Genomic DNA, 18,544 nt, shown 5'->3' with positions numbered 1-18,544 from the left:
GGGGGGTTAGGGGAGTCCTGTTTTGGAGTGGGGGGGGTTGGGGGGGATAGGGGAGTCCTGTTTTGGAGTGGGGGGGGTTGGGGGGGATAGGGGAGTCCTGTTTTGGAGTGGGGGGGGTTGGGGGGGGTAATAGGGGGTCCTGTTTTGGAGTGGGGGGGTTGGGGGGGGTAGGGGGTCCTGTTTTGGAGTGAGGGGGGACGGGGGTCCTGTTTTGGTGTGGGGGGGGACGGGGGTCCTGCTTTGGAGTTGGGGAAGTTGGGGGGGATAGGGGAGTCCTGTTTTGGAGTGGGGGGGATAGGGGAGTCCTGTTTTGGAGTGGGGGGGGTTGGGGGGGATAGGGGAGTCCTGTTTTGGAGTGGGGGGCGTTGAGGGGGATAGGGGAGTCCTGTTTTGGAGTGGGGGGCGTTGGGGGGGTTAGGGGAGTCCTGTTTTGGAGTGGGGGGGGTTGGGGGGGATAGGGGAGTCCTGTTTTGGAGTGGGGGGGGGTTGGGGGGGATAGGGGAGTCCTGTTTTGGAGTGGGGGGGGGTTGGGGGGGATAGGGGAGTCCTGTTTTGGAGTGGGGGGGGTTGGGGGGTCCTGTTTTGGAGTGGAGGGGGTTGGGGGGGATAGGGAGTCCTGTTTTGGAGTGGGGGGGGTTGGGGGGGATAGGGGAGTCCTGTTTTGGAGTGGGGTGGGAAAGGGGGTCCTGTTTTGGAGTGGGGGCGGTAGGGGGGAAAGGGGGTCCTGTTTTGGGGTGGGGGGGTTGGGTAGGGGTAGGGGGTCCTGTTTTGAAGTGGATGGGAAGGGGGTCCTGTTTCGGAGTGGGGGTGGGTTGGTGGGGATAGGGGAGTCCTGTTTTGGAGTGGGGGGGGTTGGGGGGGGATAGGGGAGTCCTGTTTTGGAGTGGGGGGGGTTGGGGGGTCCTGTTTTGGAGTGGAGGGGGTTGGGGGGGATAGGGGAGTCCTGTTTTGGAGTGGGGGGGGGTTGGGGGGGATAGGGGAGTCCTGTTTTGGAGTGGGGTGGGAAAGGGGGTCCTGTTTTGGGGTGGGGGGGTTGGGTAGGGGTAGGGGGTCCTGTTTTGAAGTGGGGGTGGGTTGGGGGGTCCTGTTTTGGAGTGGGGGTGGGTTGGGGGGGATAGGGGAGTCCTGTTTCGGAGTGGGGGGGGGTTGGGGGGGATAGGGGAGTCCTGTTTCGGAGTGGGGGGGGTTGGGGGGGATAGGGGAGTCCTGTTTTGGAGTGGGGGGGGTTGGGGGGGATAGGGGAGTCCTGTTTTGGAGTGGGGGGGGAAGGGGGTCCTGTTTTGGAGTGGGGGCGATTGGGGGGAAAGGGGGTCCTGTTTTGGGGTGGGGGGGTTGGGTAGGGGTAGGGGGTCCTGTTTTGAAGTGGGTGGGAAGGGGGTCCTGTTTTGGAGTGGGGGGGTTGGGGGGTCCTGTTTTGGAGTGGGGGGGGTTGGGGGGTCCTGTTTTGGAGTGGGGGGGGTTGGGGGGTCCTGTTTTGGTGTGGGGGGGGTTGGGGGGTCCTGTTTTGGAGTGGGGGGGGTTGGGGGGGGATAGGGGAGTCCTGTTTTGGAGTGGGGGGTGTTGGGGGGGATAGGGGAGTCCTGTTTTGGAGTGGGGGGGTTGGGGGGGATAGGGGAGTCCTGTTTTGGAGTGGGGGGGAAAGGGTGTCCTGTTTTGGAGTGGGGGCGGTTGGGGGGAAAGGGGGTCCTGTTTTGGGGTGGGGGGGTTGGGTAGGGGTATGGGGTCCTGTTTTGGAGTGGGGGGGTTGGGGGGTCCTGTTTTGAAGTGGGGGGGTTGGGGGGTCCTGTTTTGGAGTGGGGGGGTTGGGGGGTCCTGTTTTGGAGTTGGGGGGGTTGGGGGGGGATAGGGGAGTCCTGTTTTGGAGTGGGGGGTGTTGGGGGGGATAGGGGAGTCCTGTTTTGGAGTGGGGGGGTTGGGGGGGATAGGGGAGTCCTGTTTTGGAGTGGGGGGGAAAGGGTGTCCTGTTTTGGAGTGGGGGCGGTTGGGGGGAAAGGGGGTCCTGTTTTGGGGTGGGGGGGTTGGGTAGGGGTATGGGGTCCTGTTTTGGAGTGGGGGGGTTGGGGGGTCCTGTTTTGAAGTGGGGGGGTTGGGGGGTCCTGTTTTGGAGTGGGGGGGGTTGGGGGGTCCTGTTTTGGAGTGGGGGGGGTTGGGGGGTCCTGTTTTGGAGTGGGGGGGGTTGGGGGGTCCTGTTTTGGAGTGGGGGGGGTTGGGGGGTCCTGTTTTGGAGTGGGGGGGGGTTGGGGGGTCCTGTTTTGGAGTGGGGGGGGGTTGGGGGGTCCTGTTTTGGAGTGGGGGGGGGTTGGGGGGTCCTGTTTTGGAGTGGGGGGGGTTGGGGGGTCCTGTTTTGGAGTGGGGGGGGTTGGGGGGTCCTGTTTTGGAGTGGGGGGGGTTGGGGGGTCCTGTTTTGGAGTGGGGGGCTTGGTGGGGGCAAGCGGGTCCTGTTTTGGAGTGGGGGGGGAGGGGGTCCTGTTTTGGAGTGGGGGGGTGTTGGGGGGGTGAAGGGGTTCCTGTTTTGGAGTGGGGGGAATTCGGCTGGGAGGGGGTCCTTTTTTGTTGGGGGGGTTGTGGGGGGGGAAGGGTGTCCTCTTTTGGAGCGTGGGTGAGTGGGGGGAGAGTAGTGGGTTCTGTTTTGGGGTGTGTGGGGGGGAAGGGGGTCCTGTTTTGGGGTGTGTCGGGGGGGGAAGGGGTTCCTGTTTTGCGGGTGGGAGGGGGAAGGGGGTCCTGTTTTGGGGTGTGTTGGGGGGGGGGAAGGGGGTCCTGTTTTGGGGTGGGGTGGGGGAAGAGGGTCCTGTTTCGGCGCGGGGGGGAAGATTGTCCTGTTTTGCCGAAGGAGGGGGGTTGATCCTGTATCAGAGTGGAGGGGGTCAGGGATCCTGTTTTACATAGAACATAGAACATAGAAGGATACAGCGCAGTACAGGCCCTTCGGCCCTCGATGTTGCGCCGACCGAGTCCTACCTAACCTATACTAGCCCAATAACTTCCAAATGCCTATCCAATGCCCGCTTAAATGAACATAAAGAAGGAGAGTTCACCACTGATACGGGCAGGGCATTCCATGAACTCTCAACCCGCTGTGTGAAGAATCTACCCCTAACATCTGTCCTATACCTACCACCCCTTAATTTAAAGCTATGTCCCCTAGTAACACCTGACTCCATTAGCGGTAAAAGGTTCTTAGTATCTACCCTATCTAAACCCCTAATCATCTTATACACTTCTATCAAATCTCCCCTAAACCTTCTCTTCTCCAATGAGAACAGCCCCAAGTGCCTCAGCCTTTCCTCATAAGATTTTCCTACCATTCCAGGCAACATCCTGGTAAACCTCCTCTGCACTCGATCTAAAGCTTCCACATCCTTCCTATAGTATGGCGACCAAAACTGCACACAATACTCCAGATGAGGCCTCACCAGAGTCTTATACAACTGCAACATGACCTCAGGACTCCGGAACTCAATTCCTCTGCCAATAAAGCCCAGTACACCATATGCCTTCCTCACAGCACTATTTACCTGGGTGGCAACTTTCAGAGATCTGTGTACATAGACACCAAGATCCCTCTGCTCATCCACACTACCAAGTAGCCTACCATTAGCCCAGTAATCCATCATCTTGTTATTCCTACCAAAGTGAACGACTTCGCACTTAGCTACATTGAATTCCATTTGCCACACTTCCGCCCAGCTCTGCAACTTATCTATATCCCGCTGTAACCTACCACTTCCTTCCTCACTATCCACAACTCCACCGACTTTCGTGTCATCCGCAAACTTGCTTACCCAGCTTTCAAGTCCTTCCTCTAGATCATTTATAAAGATAACAAAAAGCAATGGTCCCAAAACAGATCCTTGTGGTACACCGCTAGTAACTGCGCTCCAAGATGAACATAATCCATCAACTACTACCCTCTGTCTCCTTCCAGCCAGCCAATTCCTAATCCAAACCTCTAATGTATCCTCAATGCCATACCTCCGAAGTTTTAGCATTAGCCTACCATGGGGAACCTTATCGAACGCCTTACTAAAATCCATATACACAACATCTACTGCTTTACCCTCATCCACTTCCATAGTCACCTTCTCAAAGAACTCAATAAGGTTTGTGAGGCACGACCTGCCCTTCACAAAACCATGCTGGCTATCCTTGATCACGTTATTCCTACCCAGATGTTCATAAATCTTATCCCTTACCATTCTCTCTAAGACTTTGCCCACCACTGAAGTCAGACTCACTGGCCTATAGTTACTAGGGCTATCCCTACTTCCTTTCTTGAACAATGGGACCACATTCGCTATCCTCCAGTCCTCTGGTACTATTCCCGTTGACAATGACGACATAAAAATCCAGGCCAATGGCTCTGCTATCTCCTCCCTAGCTTCCCATAGGATCCTGGGGTAAATGCCATCAGGCCCAGGAGACTTATCTATATTCATCCTCTCCAATATTCCCAAAACCTCTTCCCTGCATATTTCCAGGGCATCCATTCTAATTATTTGTGATTCCATATTCACATCAGCAACAGTGTCCTGTTCCTGAGTGAATACTGATGAAAAGTACTGATTTAATGTCTCTCCAATCTCCTCCGCCTCCACACACAACTTCCCACTACTATCCTTGACTGGACCGATACCTACCCTAGTCATCCTTTTATTCCTGACATACCTATAGAAAGCCTTTGGGTTTTCCCTAATCCTACCAGCTAAAGACTTTTCATGTCCCCTTCTCGCTTTTCTTAGCTCCCTCTTTAGCTCCTTCCTGGCTACCTTATAACTCTCAATCGCCCCTACTGAACCTTCACGCCTCATCTTTACATATGCCGCCTTCTTCCCTTTCACAAGGGACTCCAATTCCTTACTAAACCACGGCTGCCTCACAAGGCCCTTTACACCATGCCTGACTGGTACATACCTATCGAGGACACGCAGTAGCTGCTCCTTGAACAATCCCCACATCTCATTAGTGTTCTTCTCTTGAAGCCTGTTTTTCCAATCCACACAACCTAAGTCATGCCTCACTGCATCATAATTTCCCTGCCCCCAGCTATAGTGGGGGAGTGGGGAGGGGAGCAGGTCCTTGAGCGGAGGGGTGTTCCTGTTTCGGGGGGCGGGTCGCGTGTTGGCGGGGGGAGCCGGGGGCGGGTCGCGTGTTGGCGGGGGGAGCCGAGGGGGGGTGGGTCGCGTGTTGGCGTGGGGAACCGGGGTGGGGGTGGGGGTGTTGGCGTGGGGAACCGGGGGTGGTTGGTCGCGTGTTGGCATGGGGAGCCAGGGGCGGGTCATGTGTTGGCCTGGGGGGCTGGGGCGGGGGGTGGGGTCGTGTGTTGGCGGGGGGGGTCGCGTGTTGGCGTGGGGAGCCGGGGGGGGTCGCGTGTTGGCGTGGGGAGCCGGGGGGGGATCGCGTGTTGGCGTGGGGAGCCGGGGGGGGGATCGCGTGTTGGCGTGGGGAACCGGGGTGGGGGTTCGCGTGTTGGCGTGGGGAGCCGGGGGGGGGAGGGTCGCGTGTTGGCGTGGGGAGCCGGGGGGGGGAGGGTCGCGTGTTGGCGTGGGGAGCCGGGGGGGGTGGTCGCTTGTTGGCGTGGGGAGCCGGGGTGGGGCGGGTGGTCGTGTGTTGGCGTGGGGAGCCGGGGGGTCACGTGTTGGCGGGGGGAGCCGGGGCCGGGGTCGCGTGTTGGCGGGGGGAGCCGGGGGGGGGATCGCGTGTTGGCGTGGGGAGCCGGGGGGGGTGGTCGCTTGTTGGCGTGGGGAGCCGGGGTGGGCCGGGTGGTCGTGTGTTGGCGTGGGGAACCGGGGGGGGGGGTCGCGTGTTGGCGGGGGTAGATGGGGGTGGAGGGGGGGTCACGTGTTGGCGGGGGGAGCCGGGGCCGGGGTCGCGTGTTGGCGGGGGGAGCCGGGGCCGGGGTCGCGTGTTAGCGGGGGAGCCTGGAGGGGGGGTCGCGTGTTGGTGTGGGGAGCAGGTGGGGTCGCGTGTTGGTGTGGGGAGCCGGAAAGGGGGTTGCGTGGGGAGACGGGGGGGGTTGGTGTCGCGTGTTGGCGGGGGGAGCCGGGGCCGGGGTCGCGTGTTGGCGTGGGGAGCCTGGGGGGTCGCGTGTTAGCGGGGGAGCCTGGAGGGGGGGTCGCGTGTTGGTGTGGGGAGCAGGTGGGGTCGCGTGTTGGTGTGGGGAGCCGGAAAGGGGGTTGCGTGGGGAGCCGGTGGGGGGCGGTGTCGTGTGTTGGCGTGGGGAGACGGGGGGGGGGTTGGTGTCGTGTGTTGGCGTGGGGAGACGGGGGGGGTTGGTGTCGCGTGTTGGCGTGGGGAGACGGGGGGGTGTCGCGTGTTGGCGTGGGGAGACGGGGGGGTGGTCGCGTGTTGGCGTGGGGAGCCGGGGGGGGGGGGGTCGCGTGTTGGCGTGGTGAGCAGGGGGGTGGGTGGGGATCCTGTGTTGGGGAGGGAAGGTGAAAATGTGTGGGAATCTGGTATGGATTGGGGCAGACGTAAGGGGGACGTCTCTACATGGTGGGGGTGGGGAGGGGTGTGGGGTGGGTCAAAATAGGATTGATGGAGAAAGATATGGGGGTAGTTGAGGGAGAGGTGACCAGGGAGGAAAAGGAAGAAGTGAGTATGCATTGAAACAGGTTGTTCTGGGTACAGAACCAAGCATCTTGGAGGGCTCCTGGGGAGGGTGGGGGGTGGTGGGGGTGAGGGTGAGGAAGTGTAGTCAGTGATGAGGATGTGGTACTGAGGATTCAACTATTGAGGGGTGGGTGGAGGCAGGAGTGTGTGTCAATTGGCAGACAGCGTAGGTGAGATGGTTGAGCATGAAATGTCAACAACTGGAGGGTTATGTGTATGTGAGGTCCAAATATTGAAGAAGGTTGATAATTCCTCATTGCATGCGGTCTCAGAATATGTGCTTATTTATTTTTTAATGGCATTGTGGCAAGGCCACTGTTTGTTTGTTACCCTGACCAAATTGTCCCTGAACTGAGTGTTTGCTTTGTCATTTCAGAGAGCACTTAAATGTCAACAGCCTTGTCCTGGGTCTGTCACCTCTAACAGGCCAAACCTGGTAAGGATGGTACATGTCTTTGCCCAAGGTGATTGGTGAGCCAGATTGACAGACAAACAAAGCACAATGATCATTCTCTGTCGTGGTGACCGTGAAGCTAGTTTTCAGTTATTGGGTCATTCATTGAATTTAAGTTCTACCCTCTGTTGTGGTGGGATTTTAACGCACACCCCTGTAACATCAGTCTGTCTCAAGGTATTCCTCTCAGCCACTGTCCTGGCTCAGTGACTGGACAAGGCAGCCCATCGGTCAGCTGTCATCTGTGGGCTTCTTTGAGAATAGATGTGCTACCTTGATATCTCGGGTAGCAGGAGCTCGCCTGAGCAACAGTCTTTTTCAGCACCTGCGTTTGAAATATGTAGTCCCCTAGCTTTGTATTTAATATTCAACAAGGAATCTGCTCCAGTTATTAATTTGTAATCCCCATAGATTACAGCAGTCTAAGAGGCAGCTCACTATCACATTCCTGAGGGCATGAAGGGATGGGAGGTAACTGTTGGCCCAGGCAGTGAAGATAACATCTTGGTGAGTTAATAAAGCAGTTATGACTTGTTGGTGCTCGCTGAGGTTTAGGTGCAGCAGCATAGTGAGTACCTGCTGGCGAAGGAGGTGTTGCTGGGTGCTGCTTAGGTATGCTTGGTCACAGCCTGTGGGTCAAAGTGGTGGTTGGCATTTTCTTGGAGAAGAAAGTGAGGTCTGCAGATGCTGGAGATCAGAGCTGTAAATGTGTTGCTGGAAAAGCGCAGCAGTTCAGGCAGCATCCAAGGAACAGGAGATTCAACGTTTCAGGCATGAGCCCTTCTTCAGGAAAGATGGGCTCATGCCCGAAACGTCGAATCTCCTGCTCCTTGGATGCTGCCTGAACTGCGCTTTTCCAGCAACACATTTACAGCTCAGTTGGTGTTTTCTTGTCCTGCTATTGAAGGACTTTCATGCACGTGTGCGCTCTTCTTGTTTTGATGAACAGGCAACTTGGTTAGATAAAAGGCATTGTCAGAGTCATGAACAAAGCATATGGGATCTCAAGCTGCATTGACTGGTTTCCCCCTTGTTAACTCTACTAGTTACATCTTCATAGATGTCCAACAGATTTGTCAAGCATGATTTCCCCTTCATAAATCCATGCTGACTGTCTGAATCTGCCACTGCTTTCTAAATGCTCTGCTGTAAAGTCCTTGATGATGGATTTGAGAATTCTCCCCACTACCGATGTTAGGCTTACAGGTCTATTGTTCCCTGGTTTCTAACTCCCATTTTGAACATTGGAGTGATGTTAGCAACCCTCCAATCTGTAGGGACTCTTCCAGAGTTTATAGAATCTGAAAGATGACCACAGTGCATCCAATATTTCTAGAGCCACTTCCTTCAGTACTTTGGGATGTAGATTATCAGGCTCTGGGGATTTATCCACCTTCAATCCCCTCAAATCTCCCAAGACCACTTTTTTTTACGAATATTGATCTCCCTCAGTTCTTCTCCCTCACTAAATCTTGCATTTCCCAACATTTCTGGTATCTGATTTCTGTCCTCGTTTGTGAAGACAGAACCAAAATATTCAGTTGCTCAGCCATTTTTGTCCCCTCTTACACATTGCCCTGTTTCTGTCTGTAGGGGTAAAAAGTGAGGTCTGCAGATGCTGGAGATCAGAGCTGAAAATGTGTTGCTGGTTAAAGCACAGCAGGTCAGGCAGCATCCAAGGAACAGGAAATTCGACGTTTCGGGCCAGAGCCCTTCATCAGGAATGAGGAGAGGGTGCCAGGCAGGCTAAGATAAAAGGTAGGGAGGAGGGACTTGGGGGAGGGGCGATGGAGATGTGATGGGTCTTTCTGACCTCTCCGCCCCCACCCCACTCAGGCCTATCACCCTCACCTTGACCTCCTTCCACCTATCACATCTCCATCGCCCCTCCCCCAAGTCCCTCCTCCCTACCTTTTATCTTAGCCTGCCTGGCACCCTCTCCTCATTCCTGATGAAGGGCTCTGGCCCGAAACGTCGGATTTCCTGTTCCTTGGATGCTGCCTGACCTGCTGTGCTTTAACCAGCAACACATTTTCAGCTCTGTCTGTAGGGGCCCTACATCTGCTTTCACGTACCTCTAGAAACACTTAGGGTCAGTCTTTGTTCCCTACAAGCTTATTTTCATACAGCAATCTCTTGGTCCTTTGAATTTTAAACTGCTCCCAATCCTCAGACCTATTGTTTTTCTTGGCCAATCTGTTTGCTTCTTCCCATCTCTAATTTCCTTTGTATCCATGGACTGACCCAGTTACCCATTTTGCTTTGGTGCTGGACAGGAATAAGCAGTTGTTGCAGTTCTCCTTTGCGTTCCTTGAATGTTTGCCATTTCTTATCAACTGTCTTCCCTTTAAGTAACTCTACCCAATCTATCAAGGCCATCTCATGCCTCCTGTCTTTATGGTTTCCTTTATTAAGATTCAGACTATTGCTGATAGTCTCCAAATCAACTATCTCACTCTACACCTTGATTTAAAAAAAAAATATCCATCTTGTCAAGGTCACTTATCCCCAAAGGATCTCTCACAGCTAGATTGGCAGTGATTCCTTTCTCATTACACAGTACCTGGTCTCAGATGGCCTGCTCTCTCGTTGGTTCCTCCACATATTGGTCAAGGAAACCATCCTGTAAGCGCTGTCAAGAATTCTTCCTCCATGGCATTGTGGCTAATTTGATTTTCCCAATTTATGTGCAGATTAAAATTGCCCATGTTCATTGCTATTCCCTCATCACATGCATCACTTAGTTTCCTGTTCAGTGCCATTCCCAACACCACCACTGCAGTTTGGGGGTCTAAATAAGACACCCACGAAGGCTTTTTGCCCCTTTGGTATTTCTCAACTCTCCCCATACAGACTCCACATTGTCAGAGCTAATATCCTTTCTCATTGTTGTTAATTTCCCCTTTAACTAGCAATGCCACTGCGCCACCTTTTCCTTTTCCTATAAATGTTGAATACCCTGGGACAGTCAATTCCCTTTCCTCATCATCTTGCAGCCATGTCTCCGTAATCTCAATTGTATTGTATCAATTTACATCAATCTACCCGATTAGTTCATTCACTTGATATTGAATGCTTTGTGCATTTCGACACAGCATTTTAATTTGTTCCACTGATAAATGTCCCTACTTTTTTATAATTCCTTGGTGCCTAAAGATACTTGCCTGTTCTGTGTCTCAACTTTATTGTCTGGTAACCATCTGCCACATTGCTAACCTGCATTCTTAATTCCTCCTTTAATTTGGGTTGTCTAATTTCCCATATAACTGAACCACCCCCCACCCCACCCCCATGTAGTTTAAAGCCCTGTTGCCAGCCAGAGTTGGGTGATTCGCTAGGATTCTGGTCCCAGCATGATGCAGGTGTAGACCATCCCGTTGGAACAGGTCCTTTCTTCCCCAGTATTTATCCCAATGTCCCATGAATTCAAACCCATTTCTCCCACACCAATCTCTGATCCACGCATTTACCTGCTAAACCTTATTTTGACCCTTTGCCAAGTCGCTCATGGCACAGTAGTAATTCAGAGATGATTACCTTTTTTAGTTATGCTTTTTAATTTAGCTCCTAGCTGTTCACACTCCTGTAGTAAAACCTCTGCCCCAGTTTTATCGATGTCGTTGGTACCTAATGTGGACCACAACCACTGGATCTTTACCCTCTCACTCCCAAGTTCCTGTGCAGCCCAGAGGAGAGATCCTCAACGCGAGCACCAGATAGGCAACACAACCTTAGGGACTTTCGTTCCTGGTCACAGGACAGTATCTATGCCCCTAACAATACTATCCCCAATTACAATGACAATACCCACGCCGTCCCCTTCCCGCCCCCACTTGAATGGCTCTCTGAACCACAGTGTTAGGGTCAGTCAGCTCATCCTCCTTGCAGTGTCCATTCAGGGAATACAACTCTTGAACTTGCTGGACAAGGACCGAGGCTGAGACTCGTGCAACTCTACCCCCGGATCCCCCTCACAGCCACACCCTCCTGGCCCTGACCACTGGCTGAATTCAAGTTAGTTTGTCTAAGGAGTGTGACTGTTTCCTGAAACACAGTATTTGGGTAACTCTCCCTCTCCCTGATGTGTTGCAATGCTTGAAGCTCAGACTCCAGCTCATCAACTCTGAGCCAGGGTTCTTTGAGCAACCAACAACTACAACAGGGTTTTTAATTAAACTGTTCATCTCTGCACAAGTGGGATTTGAAACTGAGCTTCTGGCTCCGAGGTACGGACTGCGTCACAAGAACCCTCCTCGTGTTGTGAGGGTCTGGGCTGGGATTTAGAAAGAACATAATGTGATGGATTGAGTGTGACAGAAACTGGGGGCTGGGTTACAAAGTAAGCATGAAGCCATCCATTTTGGACGGAAAGGATTTATTGATATATCTCGTTTAACTAGAATGCTAGGAAGGGTGGAGATCCAGAGAGATGGGGAACCAAGTACACAGATAACTGAAATGTAATTGTCTAGAGCAAAGCATCTGTCAGAAAAGGCAGATTGTTTTATAACTGGAGAGCAAGAATCTAAATGGGAGGAAGTTTAATCCAGCTGTATAAAATACTGGGTTAGAGAATGTCTGGAATATTTTGTACAGTTCCGGGTACTATATCGGAGGAAGGATGCATACTAACTTGGCTTGTATTCTCTGTGATGTAAAGTTAATTTTAGTTTGTGTATTTTGATGAGGGGTGGGGTGAGTTTTTTCTGTGGCTGGGGAGATGCAGGATAAGGGGTTATCATCTTGAAATCAGCGCCTGCCTCATCCAGAGGGAAATGAAGAAATTACTTGTTTAAACAAAGAATGCTTCAAGTGGGGATATTTCTCAAAAAGCAATAGATGCCAGCTTAGTGCTCCTCCTTTATTCTTTCACGAGATGTAGATGTCACTGGAAAGGCCAGCATTTTGTGGGCAGTTATGGTTCAGCAGGTTCTTGGAATGTTCTTGTTCACAGACTGAAATAGGCCTTCCTGTGAGGAACTGCCAAGGTTCAACACCATGTTTTAGAGTTGATGGTGAATTTATGTTCGGGGTAGGAGAAGCAGGTATTAGAGTACCATCTCTGAAGGAGAGTTGGTATTGAAATGATTGCTGTGGGAGTTGGGAACCCAGCCCTAGCACTATCCAAACAGGGCTGCTGTACTTTAATGGCAACCAACATCTTAACTCTCCAGTGGATGCCATCAACATATTTAATGATCCTGCCTTCGCTACACCTGGGAAAGAGTTCCAAAGACTCATGCACCTTCAAGGGGCAAGGGAAAAAAACTATCATGTTTCAGTCTTAATTGGAAGGCATTTTCAGTTTTTAAAAACTATATCTTAATATTCCTCTCTCTCTCAAGGGGGAACATCCTTTTAGCATCTACCGTGTCAGTTTCCTTCAGCATCATATACATTTCAATAAAATCACCTCTCGTTCTTCTAAACTCTGATGGATACAGGGCTGGGAGGTCCAATCCTCCTTGAGATAGTCCCCTGATAGCGTGAATCTTCTCTCAACTACCTGTGATGCATTTACATCTTAAAAGCAATCAAAAGTGTGCACAGTACTTCAGCTGTGGTGTCACCAATGTCCCTTCTTTTATATTTCATTCCACTTTCAATAAATGCCAAGATTTTGTTTGCCTTGTTGAATACCAGTGTACTCACTTTTGATTCATGTAGCACGACACCCAGATTCCTCTGTTAGTTATGCACTTTCTCTCCATATGCCTTTTATTTAAATATTCCTGCCAAGTTGGACAAGTTCTCATGTTCTCACATGATCGTTCATCGGGCAATTTTTTTGCCCAGGCTCGAGAGTGTGGTTTATGTCTGAAACATTGAGTCTGTTGCTCCTCAGATGCTCCTGCGCTTTTCCAGCAGCAGATATACTCGCCTCTGATCTTCAGCATCTGCAGTCCTCATTTTCTCCTAATGTTTTTGCCCATTTAAGTAACCTACTACCCCTTTGCAAACTCCTTATGACCTTTTCAAAACTTACTGATACCTATCTTTGCATCATCAGTGAATTTAACAAGCATGTACCAGGTCCTGTCATCCAAGTCATATTGATCCTCAATAATTTACACCCTGCCAGCCTGTAACCGAGCCTTTCATAATCCACTCTTTGCTTGTTATTAGTCTGAAAGTTGAGGAAACCGTGTGTATTGCTATTCAACCTACGATTTTCACCCTTAAAAATCTTTCCTTTTTTCAGATACGCCCTCCGCTTCCTTTCCTCGTTCAGATCCTTGACCGTGTCTGTTACCTCCTCGCTGTTTGTTTGAAATTCTCCACTCTTCTACCAAAATATGGAAGGCAGTAGCAGGAGTAGGCTGTTTAACCCCTCGAGAATGCTCTGACATTGAGTATGACTGTGGTTAATCACTGAAACTCAAGCCTGAGCCTATATCCCTTGATCCCTTTAGCCACGAGACTATAAAACACAAGTTTTGGCCTCAGCCACTGTCTCTGCTAGTGAAGTTCACAGGCTAACCGCTGTCTCTCCTCGTCACTACGACTCCTGGTTTTGGACTTGTTCACCATTGGGAACATCCATCCTGCATCTAACCTGTCTCATCCTGTTAGAAATTTATAGGTTTCTGAGACCCCACTCCCCAATTCTTCTAAACTTGAATTCAATCCTAACTGACTCAATCTCTCCTCATACACCAATCCTGCCATCCCAGGAATCAAGTTGGTCAACCTCAGCTATATTCTTATATAGCAAGCAAATCCTTTCTCAGATAATGAAACCAAAACTGCATGCAATACGCCAGGTATGATCTCACTAATGCCCTGTATAATTGCAGCAAGATTTGTCTTCCTTACTCTAATCCCCTCTCGCTATGAAAGCTGACATACAGTTTGCCTCCTTTCCTGCCTGCTGCATCTGCACACTTAACTTCAGCAGGCTGTGCACGAGAGTACCCCAGGTCTGACTGAACATTCCCCTCTCTCAATCTATGGCCGTTGAACATTCTGCCTTCCTATTTTTGCTACCAAAGTGGGTAACCTCGCATTTACCCACATTATTATGCATTTGCCCACTCGATCAGCCTGGTTACGTCACACTGCAACATCTCTGCATCCTCCTTACAATTCACTCTCGCACTCAGCTTTTTGTCATCTGCAAATTTTGAGATATTACATTTAGTTCCCTCATCTAAATCATTAACATATGTTGTGAATAGCTGAGGTCCTAATACTGACCCCTGTGGTATCCCGCTAGCCACTGTGTGTCATTCAGAAAAAGACCTATTTATTCCTCCTTTGTTTCCATTCAGCCTCTTCTCCATGTCACAGCACTGGAAAAATCTTGAATAATTACAGATAACTTAGAATTATCCTTGCACAGGAGGAGGCCACTCAGCCACATTGACTCCATGCTAGCTGTTAGGGTGACTGAGCCAGCCTTATTACCCTGCTGTTTTTCTGTAGCTCAGCATTTATTTCCCTTGTGTGTCCGTTGACTTTTTCCTTTTTTAAAATGGTTTATTGTCTTCATGTTGGCAGTGGGTTTCATGTCATTATCACTCACTGAGCAAAGAAGATCTTCTGCCATTTGAGTCACACCCCTCACAACTTTCCGCTGTACCTCCTGCTGTCCCAGAACCATTCTCGTAAATCAGTTCTCAAGGGCCCTCCTAACGTCTGGTGTCCAGACCTGCTCGCAGTATTCTAGCTGTGGCTGAATCAGAGCTTTATACGGTTCAGCATGCGTTCCCTGCTGTTCTACTCAATGCCTGTATTGTGCAGCTCGAGATCCCATATGCTTTGTTCATGACTCTGACAATAGTAATAAACCACTTCAATGAATGATGCTTTCCCTCTCCGTGTCCTGGTTTCTCCAGTCTGTCGCCGTTGTCTTTTCATGTCAAATGCTGCAAGCTTTCACCGCGCCAGGATTCCCATTCCAACGGGAGGTTTGCTGGAAGATTCACCCTTTCTGCTAGCACCTAATCCATACATTCTACTGTTTGCCTATTTCCTCCATCCTCACTGACTTGCATTGGTTCCTTCTTTCTGGTCCTCTTTAAAGACTGTCCATGCCATCATCTGTACCTTCTTATCCCCTTCACTCAAAAGGTTTGTTTTGTCGAGCCATGCAGCGTGTTAGGAGTACCTTCAGTCCAGTCTGTCCACGCTGACGAAGTTTCCCAAGCTCACTCCTCCCACTTGCCTGCATTTGGCCCCTATTCCTCTAAACCTTTCTTATTTGTGTACCTAACCAAATGTTGGAGCTACCTGCATCTACCACTTAACAGTCACCGTCAGTTTGAAGAAACTAGTGGATCCCTTTTAAATCTGTCCCCTCTCATTAAAAATATGCCCACTAATGTTTTGGGCTTTTTTAAGTGTATCTCTTGCCTCATCCCCTCTTCCCTTTATTCACAATGCACTCTTACTTGTAGAACTCCCTCCAAAACACTCACTACATTGTTCTTCGTAAACCTTCCAAAAACTTGTTTGTTTTTAACCAAATCTTTGGTTGTTCCCTTCTAGACTACTTTTGTAAAAATATGTTTGCCTGACCTTGATATGTTCTTTCTGTTAAAATGCTATGTAAGTACAGTTTGTTAGGTCCCACTTCTCACCCAGCGAGGACACTATGAGCTGGCCATGCACCAGTCTCTCCAGCATGCCTTGGGGTTTCCAAGTACATTACTGCTGTCAATCCATCCATTACCTTATTGGCCAGGGGAAATCAGGAAACTACTTCAAATCTACCATTGTTAACAGCTAACCTGAGAATGCAACTTAAAAAAGAAAGGTTTTGTGATTTACACATGAAAGAAGTGAAACTATCACTGTATTCTAACAGATGAAAGGCTTAACAGACAATCAATTTTTCAGTGTATAATTTCAGTTACATCTCACAGCAAATTTTTGCTATAAATTCTGTTACGATCGAGCCCTCCACAATCACCTGTTGAAGGAGCGTCGCTCCAAAAGCTAGTGTGCTTCCAATTAAACCTGTTGGACTATAACCTGGTGTTGTGTGATTTTTAACTTAGTACACCCCAGTCCAACACCGGCACCTCCAAATCATGTCTCTCCACTGTGATTGTTTGTTCTCAGGATGTTGTTGGAGAGGGAATGCACAGTGCCCATTGGTGTGCTTTGGGTGCTTCTGCAGTCTCAGCCCTGGCAATATCATTTAATTTGTGATAGCAAGTTTCCTTTGCAGTTTGTTTTTGCTACTGTTCTGCTATGGGCTGTTTTAATTAGTTGATTTCATGGCCTCTCTAAAGAGGATAATGAGACATTTATTGATTATAGAATGGAGAAGTTGTGTGGATTTAGGAGCTATATGCTTCTAAAGTGGAATAAACATTGACTTCTGAAATTTCAGCACAGAAGATTCTTTGAATTCTGATCCCACTTTCTTGTATTGTTAAATCAATTACCATTTTGCTTTGAGTGTGTACTTCTGTAAAATGCCTTCTTTATCTTCTCTTCAGTCAGCTCAATGTTGATGTGTTATAAATTAAGATCAGGACCTGATTTGAAATATTTTATGAAACTGCCATCTTTAATGCTAACTGACGCTGTCCCTTTGCAATGAATTCACTAACCAGTGAAGATCTATGACCATTTGAAAATAATTGAAAGCACAAACCTTTAACAGCTTGTTCCCAGTAATTACAGCTCCAGTGCTTCCGTTATCCTGGGAGCCAGGAGGGTGATGAGGTTTTGGGGGTAGGGATCCTTGGGTTGTCTGTGAGTAGATGTTGGAGTGCAGTATACTTTTTGGGAGATCTCATGAGCTAGGTCTTCAAAAAAATCCCTTGTAAAGTTTTAATGACCCACAGTGTCTCTGAAGTCTAGAGAGGGAACGCTTAAAATCCAAGGAATCTGACTTGACTGTATTTGTTATTTGACATGTGCTATGGGTGTATGACCACAGTTTTTGTTACTCATGTTTAGCTTGGATCAATTCTGAATGTTAGAAATAACACTGTAGACTGTGTACTACTTTTATAGAATGAAGTTTATGGTTGTTTGTTCCAAATTGCAGAATTTGGCACTATTGTCATGCTAATTACCTGGGATATCTTACTCCATGTATTTTTAAAAAAATCTTGGTCTCGATCCAGATTGTAGCATGAATTTGGTTGTCTGGTCTGGGATGCTGACAGGTGTCACCAGCACCTCCCTATATTCCCTTCAACAATGTGGCTTGCTCTGCCCTTTTTTTAAAAGAATTAATTGGTTCTGGGGTCGCTGGTTAGGTCTTTGCTTATTGCTCATCCATTTTCATTTCTGAGAGCAGTTAATGTGGGTCTGGAGTCACATGTAGACTAGACCAGGTAAGGGCGGCAGCTTTAATTCTCTGAAGGACATGAGGGTGGGTTTTTACAGCAATCAGTGATGGGTTCAGTGAGTATTACAGTGACAGCTAGCTTTATATTCCTGATTTATTAAATGTAATTCAGTTACACCAGCTGCCACGGAGGGGCTTGTACCAATGTCCCCAGATCAATAATCTGGGACTCGAATGACTTGTCCTGTGACATTGCCACTATGTTGGCATTTCCCTACTTTCTATCACAGCTCGTTGTCTCTCAATCTGATGCCATCAGCTGGTCCCCAGGGCACTCCACTGGTGATGTTATGCTGGTCTGAGAACAATCCACTAACCCAACTCTGTCCCCATGCTGTCACTTCACCCTTTTTCACTTCAAATATCTGTACTATTTCTCTCACTTAACGAATTGCTTGGAAAATCTCAGTAAAACACAATCGCTGTCCTTTCCATAAATTGATTAATCAGACATAACTTGTTCTTCAGTCATCTCTGCTGACCCTCTCAAATCTCAAGTCCTCACTAACATTAGTATTGGTGGTCCTGAGGTGTTTGATAGATTTCTTGCTGTCAGTGTAAAATTAACTGGTCTTCAGTTACCCCAAACCCAATCAGAAGCTCATAAGATACAGAAACGGGAGTAGGCCATTCAGCCCCTCAAGCCTGCTCCATCATTCAGTCAGATCATGGCTGAACCAAAATTCCTCCCTCCCATCCATTTTCCTGTGTTTTCCTCATAACCATTGAATCCCTGACTGGTCCAAAATTTATCTCCGCCTTTGTCACACTCTCTCCTTGTTTAATGGAGATCTGCTCCTTGATGGATATTGGTGCGTGCCTCTATCATCCCAACGCTTGAATTTATATGAAGGTGTAGGGAGACCGATTAGATTCCCTACAGTGTGGAAACAGGCCCTTCAGCCCAACCAGTCCACACTGACCCTCCGAAGAGTAACCCACACAGACCCATTTCCCTCTGACTAATGTACCTAACATTATTGGCAATTGAGCATGGCCAATCCACCTAACCTGCACATCTTTTGGACTGAGAGGAACCCCACGCAGACACCAGGAGAATGTGCAAACTCCACATAGACAGTCACCCGAGGATTGAATCGAACCTGGGTTCCTGGCGCTGTGAGGCAACAACTCTGCATGTTCAGGATTGATGTGGATGCAACCTAATC

The 18,544-nt window shown here is 49.6% G+C and overlaps 1 protein-coding gene across 2 annotated transcripts in view; it reads left to right on the top strand.

The window, feature by feature from the left end:
* The window catches only part of LOC132827234 (serine/threonine-protein phosphatase 4 catalytic subunit-like), a 56,711-nt gene that overhangs the window by 792 nt on the left and 37,375 nt on the right, over positions 1-18,544 (top strand). Inside the window, exon 2 of one of the 2 annotated variants that reach the window (XM_060843863.1) lies at positions 6,986-7,045. The exons of the other annotated variant lie outside the window; for it this stretch is intronic. The gene's annotated coding sequence lies outside the window, so the exon portion shown is untranslated. The remainder of the gene's footprint in view (positions 1-6,985; positions 7,046-18,544) is intronic. 2 annotated transcript variants of the gene reach the window in all.

The sequence above is a fragment of the Hemiscyllium ocellatum genome, chromosome 24 (genome assembly GCF_020745735.1).
Source record: "Hemiscyllium ocellatum isolate sHemOce1 chromosome 24, sHemOce1.pat.X.cur, whole genome shotgun sequence".
Classification (NCBI taxonomy): domain Eukaryota; kingdom Metazoa; phylum Chordata; class Chondrichthyes; order Orectolobiformes; family Hemiscylliidae; genus Hemiscyllium; species Hemiscyllium ocellatum.
The sequence above is the reverse complement of the archived record's forward strand: the minus strand, read 5'-3'. Positions and strand labels throughout refer to the sequence as shown.